This window comes from Hyalella azteca, unplaced genomic scaffold, assembly GCF_000764305.2.
Source record: "Hyalella azteca isolate HAZT.00-mixed unplaced genomic scaffold, Hazt_2.0.2 contig13460, whole genome shotgun sequence".
In the NCBI taxonomy this organism is placed as follows: domain Eukaryota; kingdom Metazoa; phylum Arthropoda; class Malacostraca; order Amphipoda; family Hyalellidae; genus Hyalella; species Hyalella azteca.
In genome coordinates, this window is record NW_025943383.1 from 152511 (window position 1) to 172132 (window position 19622).

Sequence of the window (19622 nt, forward strand, 5' to 3'; positions counted from 1 at the left end):
TACTTCAATAATATACGTTTAAAAATTACTTTTTAAAGACAACACTTCTAAAGAATCCAGTATCTCCGATGTTACACATGTGCAATGAATTTCTAATTTTATTATCAAATATTAAAAAAAATAATTTTTGAATTTTATTTTCAAAATTGAAAATTTTTAATTTTTCAAAATGATTTATTCAATACAAACATCATCAACCACACGCTATACTCAACCATGCACTATCATCAACCATGCGCTATAATCAAACATTCGCTATCATCAACCATGCGCTATCATCAACCGTGCGCTATCATCGACCATGCGCTATCATCAACCATGCGCTATCATCAACCATGCGCTATCATCAACCATGCACTATCATCAACCATGCGCTATCATCAACCATGCGCTATCATCAACCATGCGCTATCATCAACCATGCGCTAAGAGTCTGTCAACCTAAGGCGCTATAGAGTCTGCACGTCCGGGAATGAACTCATGAGCTACAATCGAGTCACACTCTACATTCAGCTATTCAAAACTCGAGAACGCAAGTTTTTCGGAATGCAAAGTTGCTATGAATGGTTACAGACCATTTATTTATTTAAAGACAAACGCACCTATACTTCACATATACTATATTAGTTAAAAACAAACGCACCTATACTTCACATATAGGGTAACGTGGGGCAGCGCGCCCCCCACTTTTTTTAAACTAAATTTTTGCTGAAGTTTTAATTGATACGAGGTGGTTCTTTGTTTTGTGCAAAGGTGCAACTAATAAGGAATGTATGATGTGAATTAGACGCCTATAGAGTTATTCAATTTTTAATGAAACAATATTTTGTGAAAAGTGTCAAAATGGGCCCATTGCCCCACCCCTGGGGCAATGGGCCCATGGGCTTGGGGCAAGGCGCCCACCCTTGGTCCCTTTACCACAATTGCATATTTTTCGTTTAAAAATGATAAAAACATCCCAGTGAAACTGTCGACCGGCGGTAGAGAACACGGACCAATATCTGCCATACTTAGCGAGAAACCCGCTATGGGCCCGTGACCCGCAGTGGGCTCGCTGCCCCATGTTACCCTACTATAATAATTAAAAACATGCGCACCTATACTTCAGCTTCTGCCGAAGCAACGGAAGCATCGCGCTACGTGCCACATTATCATTATATGACGTCATGTGAGAGATTCCTAATTTCTCACCGTTAGTTAGTATATATGCTAGGGTTTGTTTATAAGATTTATTATTAACCGAATTATCTTGCTTCTAGAATACGATTCTCTAACTTCAGCCGAAGAATAAGTATTAGTCTAAATCAGGGGTTCTGCCGCTGACCTTAACAGTCCTCATCAGCATCTGTTATAGATTGTATCAAAATTATACGTGCCGCCAGTGACAAAATCTGTGTTCAAATCTCGATATTCTCATCTAGATACAAAAAGATTGATATTTCTGCAGTTATCATTGCCGATTGCCACTTAATATTTCACCCATTCAACCGTACCGATTGTCAACTTACCTGCTTCAACATTCAAGTATTTCTACCATCTTGCTTTCTACCTGTTTCTCTATCCCTTGGTTTGTATGAATGTCGTTTGAATTTCATTTTGTTTATTTTTTTGCTCTATTAAATTCATTTATTCAATCTGTTGGGAAGTTGGACTTACTTTAAGTGTTACAATTCAGATTAATTCAAATTCAAATGTTCATGATGTTAATTTATTCATGATTTATTCAAATCAACATATTCAAACTTTTTTAGTAGTCTTTGCTCTAGAAGGGCGTTTCTTTATGACGTCACTTGCAAAGATCACTGTAACACTGTTTAAATCTTAGTCTTAAGTCTTTATCTCAAATTTCTCAAGCATCAAAACCTTCTACTGTTCTAGCTATTTTTCTCGTCCAACTTCCCACCCCTTAAACTTATTTCCGCTATTTTCCTGCAATTATTCTTAATTCAAAAAGTGATCACCACACTGGGCATTTAAACCTCAGGTTTGTTGTGCGTTTTTTTCTGTACAAATGAATGACATTTTGATCATTTATATTTGGCTGTAATTTGCTTACATGGCCATTTTTCAAGGTTGATAATTTTTATTTATTTCTTCTACAGTATACATTAATACGATCCTGAGACTGGCCGGCTTTACTTTATTTCTGCGTCACGAATTCGTCACGTGTTCTTTCAACCATCCACCTTCAACTTCTGAACCGCATTCTGAATTTTGTGATTCGGCTCTTTACCATCAAACTTTGTCTGCATTACAAGGAAGAAAATTCTAGTCAAATCAAACTCAAAACTGTGTTGAAGAAATTAAATAAAAGCTTCCTCTATCATTTCTTTAATTAACTACCTGTCGATTGTGTGAATACCTCACAGTCGAACCAATCACAAGCCTGGTCGGATTTAAGCCAAAATTCATTATATACAGGTATAAACACTCTTCCGTCAATCGCAATCATCCGTCAATGAAACGCTGAATAAACAACACACATCTGCTTTTCTTATATAGGCACAAGAATGAAAGATATAGCCCCCTGCCAGCACTTGGCAAAATCAATGATGAAAAACATAAAGAGATCATGACACTGTAATGAAATCACTTTGTAGAGTTGATGCATGGTTGTTATGATTATTAATTAAAAAATCTATTTGGAAGAATATTTAAGACATAATTATTGGAATTTTTTCTTCGTGTGTAATTAGCAAGATTATTAATTCATAGCAAACTCTTGATTCATAATTATTATTTTTAGATGATGCATTTTGATTTTTATGGCGTTCTGCACCTGTATGGCGATGATGTTCGCAGCATTTACAGTCCGAAAAAGGTGAGAGTAGAGCAGACAGCCTAGAGACGACGACAGATGGCACCGGACGAGAGACAAAGGTGACAAGCTCATTGACGTGATTCATATCTGTCTCCTTTGCCACGCTTTGCTGAATAATCCTTAACGTACGTGAAGGCTTGACGAGCAACGATAGAGATATGCCGGTGATAAGAGATGAATCGTCATGATTTGCTGTACGAGGAAATGGAATAAATACTGTTGTGGAGCAATGCTGAAGTGCCTTTGATGGCTTAATCATTTTTGCATGAATCATTCGTGTTGAATTAATATTCATTCGGCACCATTTGGGACTGCACTTCTTAGATATTAAGAGAGATCGTTGGACAAACCTTGCCACGGTAGGGGTACTATATTCGAACTCCTTCACCCATAACGGTTCCTGCTCTGCAACGGATCGGCATCCGAAATTTTTCGAGCAATGAATGAGTCATCTCAATTATAATTTTTGCCGACAAATGAAAATCCACCTGTGTGTCTACTTCTCATTGTGTGACATAGTGATAAACGTGGGAAGAAACGGCAAATAGACACGCCTGTAATAAGTTACGTCAAGTATTTAGTCAACTTGCTCTATTTTCTTATATTAATATTATTTATTTAGAATTTCCTACGCTGATTTAGCAATGGGGTCTCAAAAGATTCACTTTGATTGGATAGAACGATGAAAAGGTTTGACTATTGCCGCATTTTCCCTTTACAATAAATGCTGTTTCTTGATAACTCATAGTACCTTTTTGGTCCAGAAAAATCTTATGGGTTAAATGGATCCATAACTTGCTCCTTGAAAGCCTGCTGCCGTGCTTGTATAGGTCAGGCCTGTTCGCAACGCAATCTACAATAGATTTTCTATCTTGACCAGTGCATGGTAATGATTACCCCACAGCACCAATATGTTATTGGGACCAGTATCAACTGGGCGTAATGCAAGACTTAAACCTACCCGTAATAACCTACCAGGTTAACCGCATTTCTCGCTTTTCTCGCTTATAGGCCCATTCCAACATGACAATGACCCTAAACACACGGCTATAGGGCAACTCTTGCATGGTTTCAGGAGAAGGACATGGAGTTATTGGAATGGCCCAGCCAATCACCTGACCTCCATCCGATTGAAAATCTATGGCGGGAATTGAAATTGAGGGTACAGGAGAGAGAGATCCATGAATTCTTATCTAATTTAAAGAAATATGCAAGGAAGAGTTGGCTAAAATTACATTAGCATATGTATTAATCTTGAGAAGTATTCCAATAGATTAAAAGCAGTTTTGGCTGCTAAAGGTCACATAACGAATTATTGAATAAATTGTTTACTGTGTGTTGGATACTTTCTGAACCTCGACTTTTACATAATAGCAATTATCAGTGAACATTTAACGATCTTGTTGTTTGCATATGACATTTGTATTTCCCGCATAAATTTACATTAGAATGGTGTTTGTTTCTGTTATTGTGTTGAATAAGCATAAATTAAATAATAAGTTTTTCTCGTGTGTCGGATACTTTTTGCACCCACTGCATTTGTTCACTAATTGCACTGCATTTCACAATACATTTAAATTCTAACACTATCACACACAATAACTTACCTTGGCGTTAGAGTTAAAACCTCTAAGAGAAAAACCGGTACGCCGGTTGGGATCAAGTAGCCTAACCCAATCGCCTGATGTCTGCGGTCGAATTGCCAGTAGTGGGAGATTTGCAAACTATTCTATCACAAAGCATTTTCAAGCTAATAAAAGCTAAATAGGGCGGCTGAAAGCTATCCAAGTCATTCAAGTCATGCGGCGTCAGGTTTCAAACAGACATATACACACAAACTTCGGCAAATATCTAAAAAATATCTTAGCCTCAATTGAAACATTGGAAGTAAGAACTTCGGCGTTGAGATGTAATTATTCACCATCTTTTATTATACCCTTCTTGTCAAGGTAATGATGAGATACGCAAATTATTTAATGATATACAGTGCACACTGTATGTACACCAAACAATATCAAGAGCAAGCACTGATTACAGTTTTTTCAATAAGCGTGGTTTAGATTGGCCTCGTGGTATAATTTGTTTGTGGAACACGAAATAATTGGGTGATGTATTTACGATATAGTATGTATAAAAAACTTGAGTTTGCGTTCCCGTGTGTCGATAGAAACCAAAGATCAAAAAATTTTGGTATCGACTGCTTTAGCAGACGTTCAGGATAGAACATTGTATATAAATGTTTTTAAACTAGTGTTTAGCATTTTCCTGATCGGAAGCTTCGAGACTCAATGGATCAAAATACAGAGTAAAATTTTTATTATTGTGAACATAAATGTCCCTATAGTGTGAACAATATGATTAAATCAAGAAAAAACATGCTCTGATTGCCAAGTAAAATGTCGAGAAATCTAAGGCCAGGCGGCAAACGAAGCATCGTGTTGGGCATTGCTCTATTTTGATTTCATTCCTTTCCATGCCAGTGCCTAAGAAAATTCTTTTGGCAATCATAACTTTTGTTTTTCTCTCTTGTGCGTGAAACACGTGTCGCAATCGGCGGACGAGTTGACAAAATTGAAAGCATTTTCGAGCATCGGTCCATGGCGACCGTATTCTCTGTCGCGAATTTCTCTCGCATTATTGTACTCCTGCAGCACAATCCCACTTAGATAGACGAGTCTTTCCGAGGCCCGCTTCTCTCCAGGAAATGGATCTCAATCAGCCTGCAATTGGCGGAGTCTGCGACACGCGCAGGGTTCCTACCACAAAATCAAAGACCAACAACACATTTGTTTCAATTGGAGATTTGCTCGACTGGGAAATACACCTCCGAGTTCTCGGTTTGGATGAGTTCCAGCGATGTGTTTTATTTCTGTCGACGATCAAGGCATTGCGCCACGAGATGTTGACTTCCAAATGGGAGCTGAAAACAACCAAATAATATTCGTAAAATCGACGTCTGTATCGAAAATAACAAGCGGACAGGAATTAGTCGATAAACATTGAAGCTGATTGAGTTTTGAACACTTAGAGTGTAAATTAAATCGAATTTTTATTCTCAGCTGTTATTTAATGGTAATTCATTCATAATTTAATGGTAATGTTATTTAATGGTAATGGTAATTAATCAGAATATTTTATAGTCAATAACACAAGGAACATTTCAGATAAATGAAAATTCATATTTCTCGTTGGAGTAAAAATATTAAAAAATTTTTATTACTCAGTGACTACAACGAAATTCAAAATTATAGTTTGCATCGCAAGTGAGATTCCTTGCTACTTGCGTTGCGTCACTGGAACGCCAGCGGCTCTCCACATTCTCAACCGCGTGGTCTTGCTTCAGTAAGTAAAGGTTGATTGGGTAGACTTAAATGTGCTGAATGTGGAGCGAACAGCAGCACATCAGCTATGAAAATAGCGTTTAAAATATGTGAAGGAAATCTCTCCCAGGCAAACTTTTCTGGGGTTCATCCCTTTGATCGTTAAATTGTGTGTCACAAACTGCCGTAACAATCGAATCGCTAACTGCCTTTACAGTCCGTTACAAACTGCTGCAACTGTCACGTCACAAACTGGTATAACAAAAGCGTCACAAGCTGCAGCAAGTGTCGAGTCACAAGCTGCCGTATCAGTCGTGTCATATATAACAGCCGTAACAATTAGTCGCGTTACTAGAGCCCCTGCCTTCAAAAACACGTCACTCGTTGCTTTTCAGTCGTTGTCTTGTCACTTGTTGTCTTGCCCGTCCTTGTTTTGTTATCCGTGATCTTGAGACTCGTCTTAATAACACTCGTGGCATCGGCTTCCCTTTTCATCTTACCTAATGGCAGTAATTTTATTATTTCTCGCGCCATTGACAGGCGTTTACTTGTCATTCGGGGCTGACAGTGACAGCTTCTCTGGGCACATTAATGTTTATTCCAATGCTAATGATCGCTTAAAACCATTTGTAAAAAAATAATTATTTAAAACAATTCTGTTACATTTTTGTTCGCGAGCGACAAAAGGATCAAATATAGGTACGGGCAAAAAAAACAATAAAATAAATGTCGTTTGACCTCTAGGCACGAACTTTGACCTCTTGGTACGAACATCAATCAGGCAAGAACTCACGTGCTCTCAATGAAATGAGAACGTGAAATTGAAAGCAAGAGAATAAACCTCTCATCACAGTATTTTTCATTGAGCTAATCCCAAAAGCCATTCGAGCCTGACGACCGACGTCAAAATTATAGCTCATTTTCAGAGTTTATCTCACCGACGCACAGCAGCTGGAATTAAATTAAATTCGAGGTGTTTTTATTGTGAGAAAAATTGTATTATTCTAATCCAACAAGAAGGGAGATGGCAAAGTGGTGGATGCTCGGCGAAAACCACGACAGTTTATCAGACTGTTATATGGTCAGAGACATCAAAACAGTCACAAACAGCATTTGCACTAACAGTCCACATGACAACAATATGGCCATAAAGCAGTAATACGGCCACGAAAGAGTCGTGGCCGTATTACTGTCTTATGGCCGTATTGTTGTCATGTGGAGTGCCACGAAAGAGTCATGCAACAAAAAGGGCTCCTATGTCTGAACCAACACAGTGAAATATCAGTAAAAAAATTCAAAGAACCGCAATACCGCCATAACAAGCAATACGAGCAAGAAACAGACATACAAACACAAAACAACAAAACGGACACGCAACAGCAACAAGGTCACATAACAGCAATACTGACACAAAACAGAAAAACCGACACAAAACAGCAACAAGGTCACATAACAGCAATACTGACACAAAACAGCAATAAGATCACATAACAGCAATACTGACACAAAACAGCAATAAGATCACATAACAGCAATACTGACACAAAACCGCAATACTGACACAAAACAGCAAAGCGAACACAAAACAGTTCCGTGTTTTTCAGCCCTCGTAAGGGATCGTGATTAGTTCACGAGGACTTCAGATTTTGCTTAAACGGTGAAACAATATAGAGCAATGCACGTCTAGCAGCGCTTGCATTGCTACTTTATTTTTCAGTTTTTTGAAGAGGCTAATTTCGTACAGGTCTCGAGAATTAGCTGGTGAAGAGAATACCTTCCCACCGAATGAAAGAATAACTCGTCACAGGAAATTCTGCATGGAAATGAGGAACCAGAACCAGACCACCTCAGAAATAAGGAACCAGACCACCTCAGAATGAGGAACCAGAAACCTTTTCAAGAGAATGACATATAAATTCACGTGAGCTGTGAACAAAATATTATTCTATTTATTAACAAGTACATTTGTAATATTCTCGTAACCGCAATGAGCATCAGTTGCTTGCGGTTACATAGGCTAACCGGCTAACCGCGGCTCGTCTTATTCTGCACGATTAGGATTTACTGCAGAGAGAAAAAAACTGAGATCAGTACAGAGATATTTCTGTCACTATAACCCTTGAGTTTCATTCTTATTAAATAAATTAAAACATGCGCTTAACGACAGTAATTTTTATACAGTTAATTAAATCATTTTCAGGCAGCGCTTATAGCGAGTTTATTATCAAACATAGCCGAGAAAATAGCGCCAAGACGGTCGTTTGGTGCTGGGAAGCTCGGCGCTAATACGAAGACCACACTCTGTATTACGATAGGAATTATTGCTCAATGAATTGCGTGTAATTAGGTTGCATGTGTCCCTAAAGTGAAATGTTACGGTTTACTTGCCGTATTATTATACCTGCCTTGCCACTCTAATGTAGTGTCAACGCAGCAGCAAGTTCACAGAATATAACAAAACTGTTTGGACATGTCTTAATAAGGAAGATGTAATGCAGGATTAAATTTATGTTTATACAAATTAAAAAACTCATTTCATTTGTGATGAAGAAATGCTTCATACTACTTATTACCCACCAGTTTGGGATTGTTAATCACACAGCGAGTTGAGGGGTTCGAAACGCTCCACAATTGCGAAAATGTTGCTTTAAATTGACAATTAAGTTGAATTAATATTTAGTAAGGAGTGAAGTAAGTTAAGTAAATATTAATTAAGAGCAGCAAAGAAATTGCTTCGGGCCAACGTTTATATTAGTAAGCTGATATTATTATTTATCCGTTTATTCGCAAGATGAACAAATAAGTTCGCATGCCAAATCGATATCCGCATGCCAAATTTTATGGCTGGTAACTATACAAATTACATTATTTTCCATAACGGGGTCACTTCTGTTGTTGAGTACAGCTCCACTGTGGCGATTTGACAAAATTTTTGTCTGATCAATATTGCAAACATTAATAATTATTTTTTTGAATCGCCCCCAAATGTCACATACAAATTATGGAATGACTAAGTATAAGTCTGAATAAAGTAACTTTTTGTTTCTCGCAAAGGAAACGCGACAGCCGCAACATATTTTTCCGGCACAAACAACACAATCCTGAGGACGAGCATAAGTTTCGTCGTCCGAGTGGAGAGTCAGGAGCCTTCTGTGATTTATTTTGGAAGAGGTTTGGACGAGTGCCAGACTGGCATACCAAAATCCTGCTAGAATACAGTTCTTCAAACGTTCTGTCCGGTTATTTTTGATTTCTAGCGTGCAGACATGCTGATCTCGTGTCCCATCACATGCAATATTAAAAAATGCAGAGACGTTAAAACTGATATTAAGGAGTGTAAGGCAAGTGGAGAATAATATGAAACATTTAGACATAACAACAATTAAAGGCCAGTCGAGATAGATAAGCATTTAAGTGTGGTATACAGTTAAGACCAGTCGAGGGAGATGAAGCATTTAAGTGTGGAATAAGGGTGTTTAAATATATGTAATGTAGATGTTTAAGTGAATGTTTAAAGAACCAATTAGGCATGGCATCAGTGATTGTACAACGAACTTATCTTTGATAGTTGTGGCATCTGCAAGTGTTTAACATCACTTCAACTAAGGTCAAGTTGAATGTATGAATGTGTGAATGTGTGATTGAATGTCTAGGCTAAAAAAATTCATTGATTCAGCTTGCGTCTATTCCTGTGAATAAATATTTTTGCAAATGGTTCGATTGCTTTCAAGATTAGGTCACCTGAAACAGGCGCTCTATCCATGTGATGAGAAATAAAACATCAGCTATCACATGCATTGGGGCTCGCCCAGCTAAGCGGTGTCGAATGTTGGGGCAATTGGAGCAGCAATTTTATTGGCCGGACTATAAGGCTCGTTATGACTCAGGGGCGGAGGTGTCGGCTGATCTTTGGCTGACCAACAATATTGTCGTTTATTTTATAGGGAGTTTATGATTTTCTCATTATCAAATGAACCCTAAAACACAACAATCAATATTTCCGTGCATCAAATCCACAGAATCGGGAATAAAGTTGACTTTGCTATTTTCAACACTTCCCTAGTGGTTCGTAGACCATTTTTTGAATTATATTTTAGTGAAGAACATTTCTTAAATTCAGCTACTTGAAAAAATATTGATAGCCTACAATGTCTCCTATTTTACTTGGAAGATCAAGTGATTTCATTCCTATTGCTCTGCATCGACTATATTAGTGAGGTTCTGATAAGGGCATCTGCCACTCCTGACTGCTGCATCGGAGAATGGGTATAGCACAACACTGCATTTTTTGGTACCGGATGCATCACCAAATGTGATGACAATTATTAAACACCGGGGTTGAAGTTTTTAATCTATTATGTAGACAGTAATGGGGATAACACAGGGAAATTGATGGAAATTGTACAGAGTGCCCGGGATTCTCCAAAGAAGGACTTAATTTCAACATTCTCAACAAAATTTACCTATCTCAAGGTACTTAAGCACACAATGGCTTGTTTGATGTATTAAAATACTAATTAAAAAATTAAAATACTCATCGACTAAACCTTAACTGCGACGAGAGCACAACCAACAGTGCTCTCTTCTGTAAGAACAAGATTTTTATGCCTTATAAGCGGCGTTTCATCGCGGTCCAAAGTTTTATTCATGTACGATGGGCTGACTCTCAGTTTCGTCAACAATTTTGTTTATAAGAAAATATTCCATTTATTTTTATCCTCTAAGTACCTTGTGGGATATAAAGAAATTTTCTTGTCGAAGAGAAAATACTGATACATAGCAGGTATGTTCATAGGTTAACACTAAACTCTTTCAAGCAAATTTTCGGTATTATTTTTACATGACGAGGACTTAACACGATTACTGTGTGCCATATTATTATGGTTTATCACTTACAGTACCGCGTAATTCATTCACATCAACTGGTCCTCTAAGTATGATACAATTATTCTCGCAGATTTCACCTGAATTACTGGAAAAAGTTATGAAGGCATGCATTTGGCATTGATCGAAGTCTAGTCTAAATAATATACCTTATAAATAACCGACCTATTTTCTTAAAGATTCTTCTATGATTTTTTCACAACTTGACGATGCGTGAATTTCGATGGCAAGCCTTTGCGTGGCGCCTCGATCGTCTTCTCATATGGAACGAATATTATTATTCGTTTAATTGACTCAATAGAAGATTTTTCACGGATCAGTGGTATTGTGCAACTCCCGATGTATCCCACACGTAAGTAAAACGTATAGATTTACATAAGCTTTTATCTTCATTATCATCTGGGAGAAATTTGTTTTATTTGCGTAAAAAAAATGAATTAACAGAGTATGATACAATTTAGAGCGATAATATGCCCACATATTTTTTTCATGCGATTATCCTTAACAAGCTGAGTTTTCTGGAAGCTAAAATTAAAATTTAAGGTCATTTATTCATACAATTTGGTATGGCCGGTGAACGATAATTTTTTACTAGGTTTACTTGCACAAATGAAATTCATATGAATTAATTCGAAATTTTCAATATTTTGTACTGGAATAGGAGATAAATTTTCCATATTTATTTGAAAAAATCAAACCAAAAACAAACTGCATATATTCAAAATACAATGAAATGAGGACGGTGCTTCAGGCTTTTTCATTAAGTAATGATAAATAAATAAATACTAGTTATAATAAATGTACGATATTCAATCAAACTATGCTCGTTGCTGTGCATTTTGACGCATTTGATCCCACAGGCGTAGATTTAACCCTCTCAGTACTGCAACAATATTTTAAATTGGTAACAAATTTCAATCCTTCCATAAATGAAAATTTTGTCACATCAAATAAAATACCTTTAACCCGTTCAGAACCAGTTTCAGATTTTAGCAAATTTTGACCTCAATCCGTGAACAAGCAGCAGTTTTATAAAATGAAATCTTACTTTCCAAGACTGAATGCAATTCTTCTTGGTTTTTTCAGTCCTTCTTAACTTGAAAAAAGTCCTGGGTAAAACCTAAGCACAACGGGCGTTTAATTGCAATGCATTTTTCATGGCATAAACAATTAAATTTAGAGGTTAAAACAAGAGATATTCCCTCTGCGAACTTTAAAGTGTAGAAAGATTCCAGCAGTCATCCCAGGTTTTCATTACATTATGAATAGCAAGGATATCTTTATTGACATCAAAGTTAAGCCTCGATGCTAATCACTCTGTTTCGTTCCCCCACGAAGCGGAAATTTTTGATAGCGGTTTTACGGAATCAAAAGCAAACCGCGGCAACGCTTCACGAACTAAGCAAAAAATGTCGGCCATTTTTATTCACGTCCTTGGTCTGAAATTTTTTGTCGCGTCTTTTTCAGACTTGTACCCAGAAATACGTTGGTGCTTCCGAACTCACAGTTCGTTATTCGTGTTCTGCCCTCAGCGTCCCCCTCACTGTTGGTTAGATATCAATAACGAGAACGTTTAATATTTCATTTCCTTCCCAAAATAACTCAAACGTCGGGTTTTAGCGCATATTCTCATTTATGGAAAAATGTATAGTGTGCTCGTCATATCCGTCTGTCCGTCCGTCTGTCCGTGACTTCACGTTTTCGTCGATTCTGAGAAAATGCGCTCTCTGTCACTCACTGCAGTGAGTACTGAATTATATTTTTATTTCCTTGCCGCACCAAAATGACTCGACATGCACGATCTCTTTGCGCGTTCGAAAGTTTACTCACATTTCATTAATAAAAAACTTGATAACTAAATTACCCATTAGGAAATTAACCCAGCAAGTTTTGTTACTTAAAATCTGGGCAAATCTACTATCTTTTCATGCATGCAAACTTCCTAAGCCATGAAGCTTCGAGGAAGTTTGGAGCATCGCCCCAGGTAGATATTGCGCGGTTATCTCTCCATGTTAGCCGCATAAAGAAACAAAATTACGATGAAGTTGCGGAGAAATCATTCATACATTTCCTGATTTGGTGCATCGAATATGTTTTGTCCTTACGTTTGTTATTCAAAATATATTTACGGTTAAAATTTACAGCCTTATTAAAAATTACGTGGAAATCGAGGAGTCTCAACGATGAGGCATATTCCATTCGTTCTCTGCGTACACTCAAACATCGGTTTCCCGACAGTAGCTGCGAATTGGTTTCTGAGAGATTCACCGAGACATTTAAATATATTCTTTCATTTATATATTTATAAATGAAGGGAAATTCTGTATCTACAGAAGTTCTGTATCTGTTTTTATTATGGTGTCCCAGACCTCCCTGCAATCATTGATCGCAGAACAAACGTTCGATGACAGCTTTCTGTGATATCTCAAGGTGATATATCAAATAATTTTATCAGTTAACATCTACATAATATTAATGCCATAATTGCACTATTGCCATCATTGCACCCCGGCCCTTGTACTAATATCAATATCTACATCAAAGTTATTAATGTAACAAACTATTATTCCGGCAATTCAAATCTTTCCACTGTCATATTTCAGTCGATAATTTTAGGAGTCCTTAATGCTCTGGCAAAGTTACCCATCGAGTGAAAGTTTTGCTGACTGACCTCTTGCGACGGTGCTGAACTTGATGGCATTTAACCGCGGTAATCAGAGCCAGTTCGTAGGCAACGTGATCACCCGATGAACTTCGTGAACATTTGAACTCTTAATTGACTTAGAGAACAATTTCGCGACATCTTCGTATTCTGGGATGACTCCTTTGTTTGATGTTTTGAATGTAACTCAATTACGAGAATGATACTGGCCAATGTTACCTGCAATCAAGTGTATAGGTGATCTTGTTTTACCAGATTGTATTCCACAAAATTTTAGTTCTAATTCTCTAAAATGTCAATGAAACCTGTATTTTGACATGAGATCTGTTACAGATTTTCGATCCCAAGTGACTTTCAGATTATTAATTCAGTTAGTTGGTCTAAATTCAATTTGGTGCAAGTCCCAGTGGTAGAAATTTGAGCACTTCTAGTTGAAATATACTCATATGAAACCGAGGCCTTCTGAGACGAACACTCACTGCAGTCTTCAAATTAAGTGGGTTCGAATGCTGGATATGCATTAAAAACTTACAAATAGAATGAAAAGCCTCACATTTAACTTCGTGTTAAATATTGATAGCTATGAGATTTCTGTGCTTTTCTTCTAATGAGATGAAAACTTAATCATGTATCAGAATGATACCATAAATTGCTATCATGTTGGTCCCTGATGTCTTCTGTATCTGTTTGTCCCCAGCCTCTATTTGTCCTGACGATGCGGCAAAGATTATGCTAAATATCCGTCCTATTCTCTTGTTTGGCCGCCTGACAGAGCAGAAGCCAGAGACGATGCAACATCAGAACCCCGAAGCCGAAGTCGATCATTAATTGTCCAGCTCACATCGTCAGAACGCTCTGGGGTCATACTTTCAAAACTCGCTAAGTGAACGTAAGTACTTACGCTCTATTTTCTTGTCTATGATTGGTGGATTTTGCTTGAAAGGCCGTCAATGATTGGCGGATGAACTTACGATCTCTTAATTTTTTTGAAAGTGTGGCCCCTGTTCGTTTACTGGCGGGTGGAGGTGTGCGTAAGGTTGCACCTGCAGTGACGACATTTGTCATTCATAGAGGCTAAAAAAATTGAAATTATGAAATTTAAATTTTCACTTATCATAGCTCAGTATTTTAGTGTACGTAATTTATTGCAGTTCTGTGGAAAGTCGAATATTCTTTTTCTTGGCTCCTATTTCTTATTCTTACCTATCACTTCAACAAGAAAATTTTTACTTGTTTCTTTAGTACTGTGGGTGCCGAGCTTTCATGCATTCATCTTATGAGATATTTCTATATTTGATTCATGAATAAATAACCGATATCTGGACTCGTCCAATAGTATAAAATATTCTACACAACTAAACAATGGAATCCACAAACTTTTGAATACATGTTTACTCGGGCGCTCACTGTGGAAGTTAAATATGAATAATTTATTGTGATACTTTGCCTACGAATTCCACCGTCCAGGAAAAGGCTCTCATAACCATCACTGGTTCAAGCACTTCTAAAGCCACTCAAACTATCGACATTCAGCTCCTAGGAAACTGAACCTAAAACGAAGCAGCTTTCCCTCCGTTGTCTTTTCTTTTTGCAGGACTTTTAGTGCCAGAAAATTTAGTGAATGGTCAAGCTTCTGGAGGCCTAAGAGAGAGTTGGTCCGCACAATGCTGGATTCTTGTTAATGTTAACTCATGTAAAAAGTTTTCAACCCTTAATGTAATGTTCTGCCTCAGTCCAGCTCATACATAAGCCAAAAATTTAGGAGTCTTGTCTCTACATTTCGAATTAAATCAAACTTAGAATATTCTTAGTATATTCAGAGCTGGGCAGCGCTACTTGGAAATGTAGCGGCGCTACCGCTACCGCTACACCTACTAGATTGTAACGGGCGCTACCGCTACCGCTACAGTAAAATGTAGCGCGCTACATTAGCCGCTACAATGGCCAAAATTGTTGGAAATCTCTAAATAATTATTGTTCTGCTATTGGGATTTACTCATTAACATTTAATGATAATAAACATTTTTAAAACATATCAATGCAACTTTATTGCAATTAACCTAACCGAACTAGTATGGGTTACCCCAGGGTTAGATACAGTAAATAGAAGTTACAGTTATTTTTATGTTTCACCTTCCCTACATGGATGTGAACTTTAATCTACCAATCTAAGAAATTATCCACATATACATATAAAAATCAGTTTTTTTTGTATACATATGTGGATTATTTTTGAGATTGGTAGATTGAAGTAGACATCCATGTAGGGAAGGTGAAACATAAAAATAACTGTGTAAAAATAACTGTAAGCAAACTGAAAGATGGAAAAACCTGTAAGTGGTAACTGGTAACAACTTAACAAGTAACAAATAAGATTATGTATGTATCATGCTGGTTTTTAAATAATATTTAATACTATTAAGGGGACTGGCTACCCTAAAAATCGGAAATTTTGGCTTTGCCGTTTTCTTGACTCATTTTGTAGCTGCTGAAAAGGCGCGTCTAACGCAGTTTACCGCATGTCTGTGCGTGCTATAATTTTTGCGTAAGACAATTTTAAAAAAATATATATATGAACATTTTTTAACAATATGTACAAAGATTTATTTGAATTAAATCTGTATATATAGATCATTACTCTCGTTAATTACAAAGTGTTTGCACTCGTTTGAAAGCTACAAACGAGACGCGTTCAACAAAGCTACTACCATAGATGTACATGCAATATTTTTTTGTGTAATGCAGCCTTGAACTTTTATAAAATGATCATTTTATATAATTATTTACAAAAAATTGTATTTATATTTCATTATTTAGGTTAATTGCAAAGTGTTTGCACTCGTTTGAAAACTACAAACAAGACGCGTTTAACAAAGCTACTACCAAATAAATGTAGCGGTAGCGCTGTAGCGGCAAAACATCGTATCGCTACTTAAATATGTAGCGGGCGCTACTGCTACCGCTACATTGCCTTAAATGTAGAGCCGCTACCGATACCGCTACTGAAAATGTAGCGGCCGCTACATGTAGCGCGCTACTGCCCACCTCTGAGTATATTCAATAGAAAAATACTAAAATAGAATATTCAAATACTCCTATGCTCGTAGAAAACCTATGATAACATGAGTTCTGTGATAAGTCTAACGTTTTATTTATATATTTCATTATTATTATTCTTTTGAAGAACAATACATAGATTTGTTTATATGAGTATTAAAGACCCAAATTTCCAAGTTGAATTCCACAAATACAGCTAAGTGAGAATCACTCAGCTAATCTTAGGAACATGTGACAATAAAACAATACAACAATATTTAATGTTATTGTTAAACAACACAACATATTGTTTTAATAATTATTGTTGTTTATTATATATGCTATTTGTCATTTTTTATTGTTGTATTGTAGCGGTCCGACTTTCTGTCGTTCGCGCTCTTCTTCTTTTTCTTTCCGACGCATTACTCGGAGCTGAAATTGGACATGAGCCGGGGTTGGAAATACTTTGTTCATTAAATATATAGTTCATGCTTTGATTTATATAGTTTGTTCATTCTTTCTAACTATCCCGTTGGGGTAGCCCATATGTGTTGCCCCTCTCCCGCAACAGTATTGTTTTATTTTTTCATTTTTTATTATTTTATTTTCATGTTTCAGGCACCTCAAAGTTTCGGATGATTCTCTCGTTTCGCCTACCTATGACCAGAAACTAAGACACTTCCCTATAGGTTCAGTAAGCAAGGCTTGGGCTGCACGGCTTTTGCAACGCCAATGACAAGCTAAAGTTAATATGTTAAAGATAAACAGCATATTATTAAAGTTATAAGTCATAATGTGTAGTCATACAAAACGGATGCGAAATAGGAAACTAAAAAAATCAACAAGTCGGATAGTCTGAAACAAATGATTGCAAATTTTACACGAGAGAGAGCTGTGACAAAACTAATGCGTAAAGAGAGAGCTGGGCTAGGAATTATGAGAAAAAGCATGTGATGGTAAAAAGAAATAAAAAATTAAATGCCTAAGCATGGCAAATAAATTATATTTTCACTAATATCAATATCACGGTATTTCACAATGCATTATAATTTAAACACTATCGCACGCAACAACTTACCCTGGCGTTGTTTAATTCTATGAGAGAGGAACCATGTCGTCAGTCGGGATCAGCAGCTCAAATGATGGCTACCGAAAATGTAACGCTTATGTTATAGAGCTTATCATGCTTGATCTTAGTGGTGTAACTGCAAGTAGTAGGTAATTTTCAGACTGCAATAATACAGCTAGGATTTAGTGTTCGAGCAGAGGAAGTATCTGCCGATCCTCCTAAACTTGAAGCTGTGAGCAAACTCCTCAAGACCGATTACCCTAATAGAACATGCTTTTATTTCTCGGACTGGTACCATTTTGTGACAGATATTTGTCTAAACTATGTGTTATGTATGTTCCATTGTCTGATACGTTGCGTTATTGGTGCACTGATGTAAAGTTGAGCTGATGAAGTGAGGTGCCCTACACTCCTGAAATCTTGGCGCATTTTGAGAGAGTTAAACAGTGAGGACTGGTTGCAACTGTTATGTGCTGTCTATAATCTATATTGTACTGGTATATGTACTGTCTATTGTTCTGTATATGTACTGGTTGGAATTATTATGTACTGTCTATCCCGAGGCCTGGCGACAAATTTGTATTGGAAATTGTTGCCAGTGATGTTGGGATTTCTGGTTTTCTGTTACAGATTCTTGACGCGTTGGAGAAACGACGAGTCTTTCCAGCAGGAAGTTGTGCGACTGCAAAGAAATATTTATTAATATTGAGAAGGAACATTTTCTAATATTACGAGGTAATATTTATCTACCTTAGTAATAAATAAGTTCACGAATTATTTGTGCCAAGTGCTGTTCGTGATCAAAACGAATCATTCACCACTACATGCAGCGCTGATTTATAATAAAAAATTTTCTATTAGAAGGATGCGTTGGGCTTTATCGCTGCAGCAGCATGTCTTTTAATTTGCCTACACTACATGTGTAGATAGTTTATTGGCTGATGCATTATCCAAACATCTTACCAGTGCAAGTTGAATTAAACTTTTGTGAGAAGGGGTTATGTAGGATCTAGTTTGCTTGTTTTCAATTTTCATTGAAAGTCGACATCGTGTGGCTTGATCGTAGCATTAATACAACACATCGCTGGCACTCATCCAAACCGAGAACTCGGCGGTGTATTTCCCAGTCGAGCAAATCTTCAATTGAAACAAATGTGTTGTTGGTCTTTGATTTTGTGGTAGAACCGCTGCGCGTGTCGCGGTTTCTGCCAATTGCAGGCTGATTGAGATCCATTTCCTGAAGAGAAGCGGGCCTCTGAAAGACTCGTCAATCTAAATGGGATTGTGCTCCAGGAGTGCAATATAATGCGAGAGAAATTCGCGACATAGAATACGGTCGCCATGGACCGTTGCTCGAAAATGCTTTCAATTTTGTCAACACGTCCGCCGATCAATACACGTGTTTTATGCTCAACAGACAAGAGGCAGGTAAAAAACAGAAGTTAGGATTACCACTTGGATTTTCTTAGGTTTTGACATGGGAAGGAGATCGAAATTAATAACATGAGGCCTCGATCGTTAGCAGCTTGCGCCCAGAAATCTCACCTTTTTTATTATAAGTTTAATATATTATGTATGTATGATTTAATCATATTATTAACATAGGTGGCATATTCTTATGCAATACTGGACATATGATATCCATTTGAACTGAAAGCTTCTCATCAGTAACATCTTTCACACTAATTTATAAACTTTTAGATAAAATCTTATGCTGGCAACGTTTGATGAAGCAGTCAATACCAAGACTGCTTTCATCTGCGTTCTCTATGAAAGCACGGGAACATAGACTCATATTTCCTGAGATACGATATCGTAAATTCATCACCC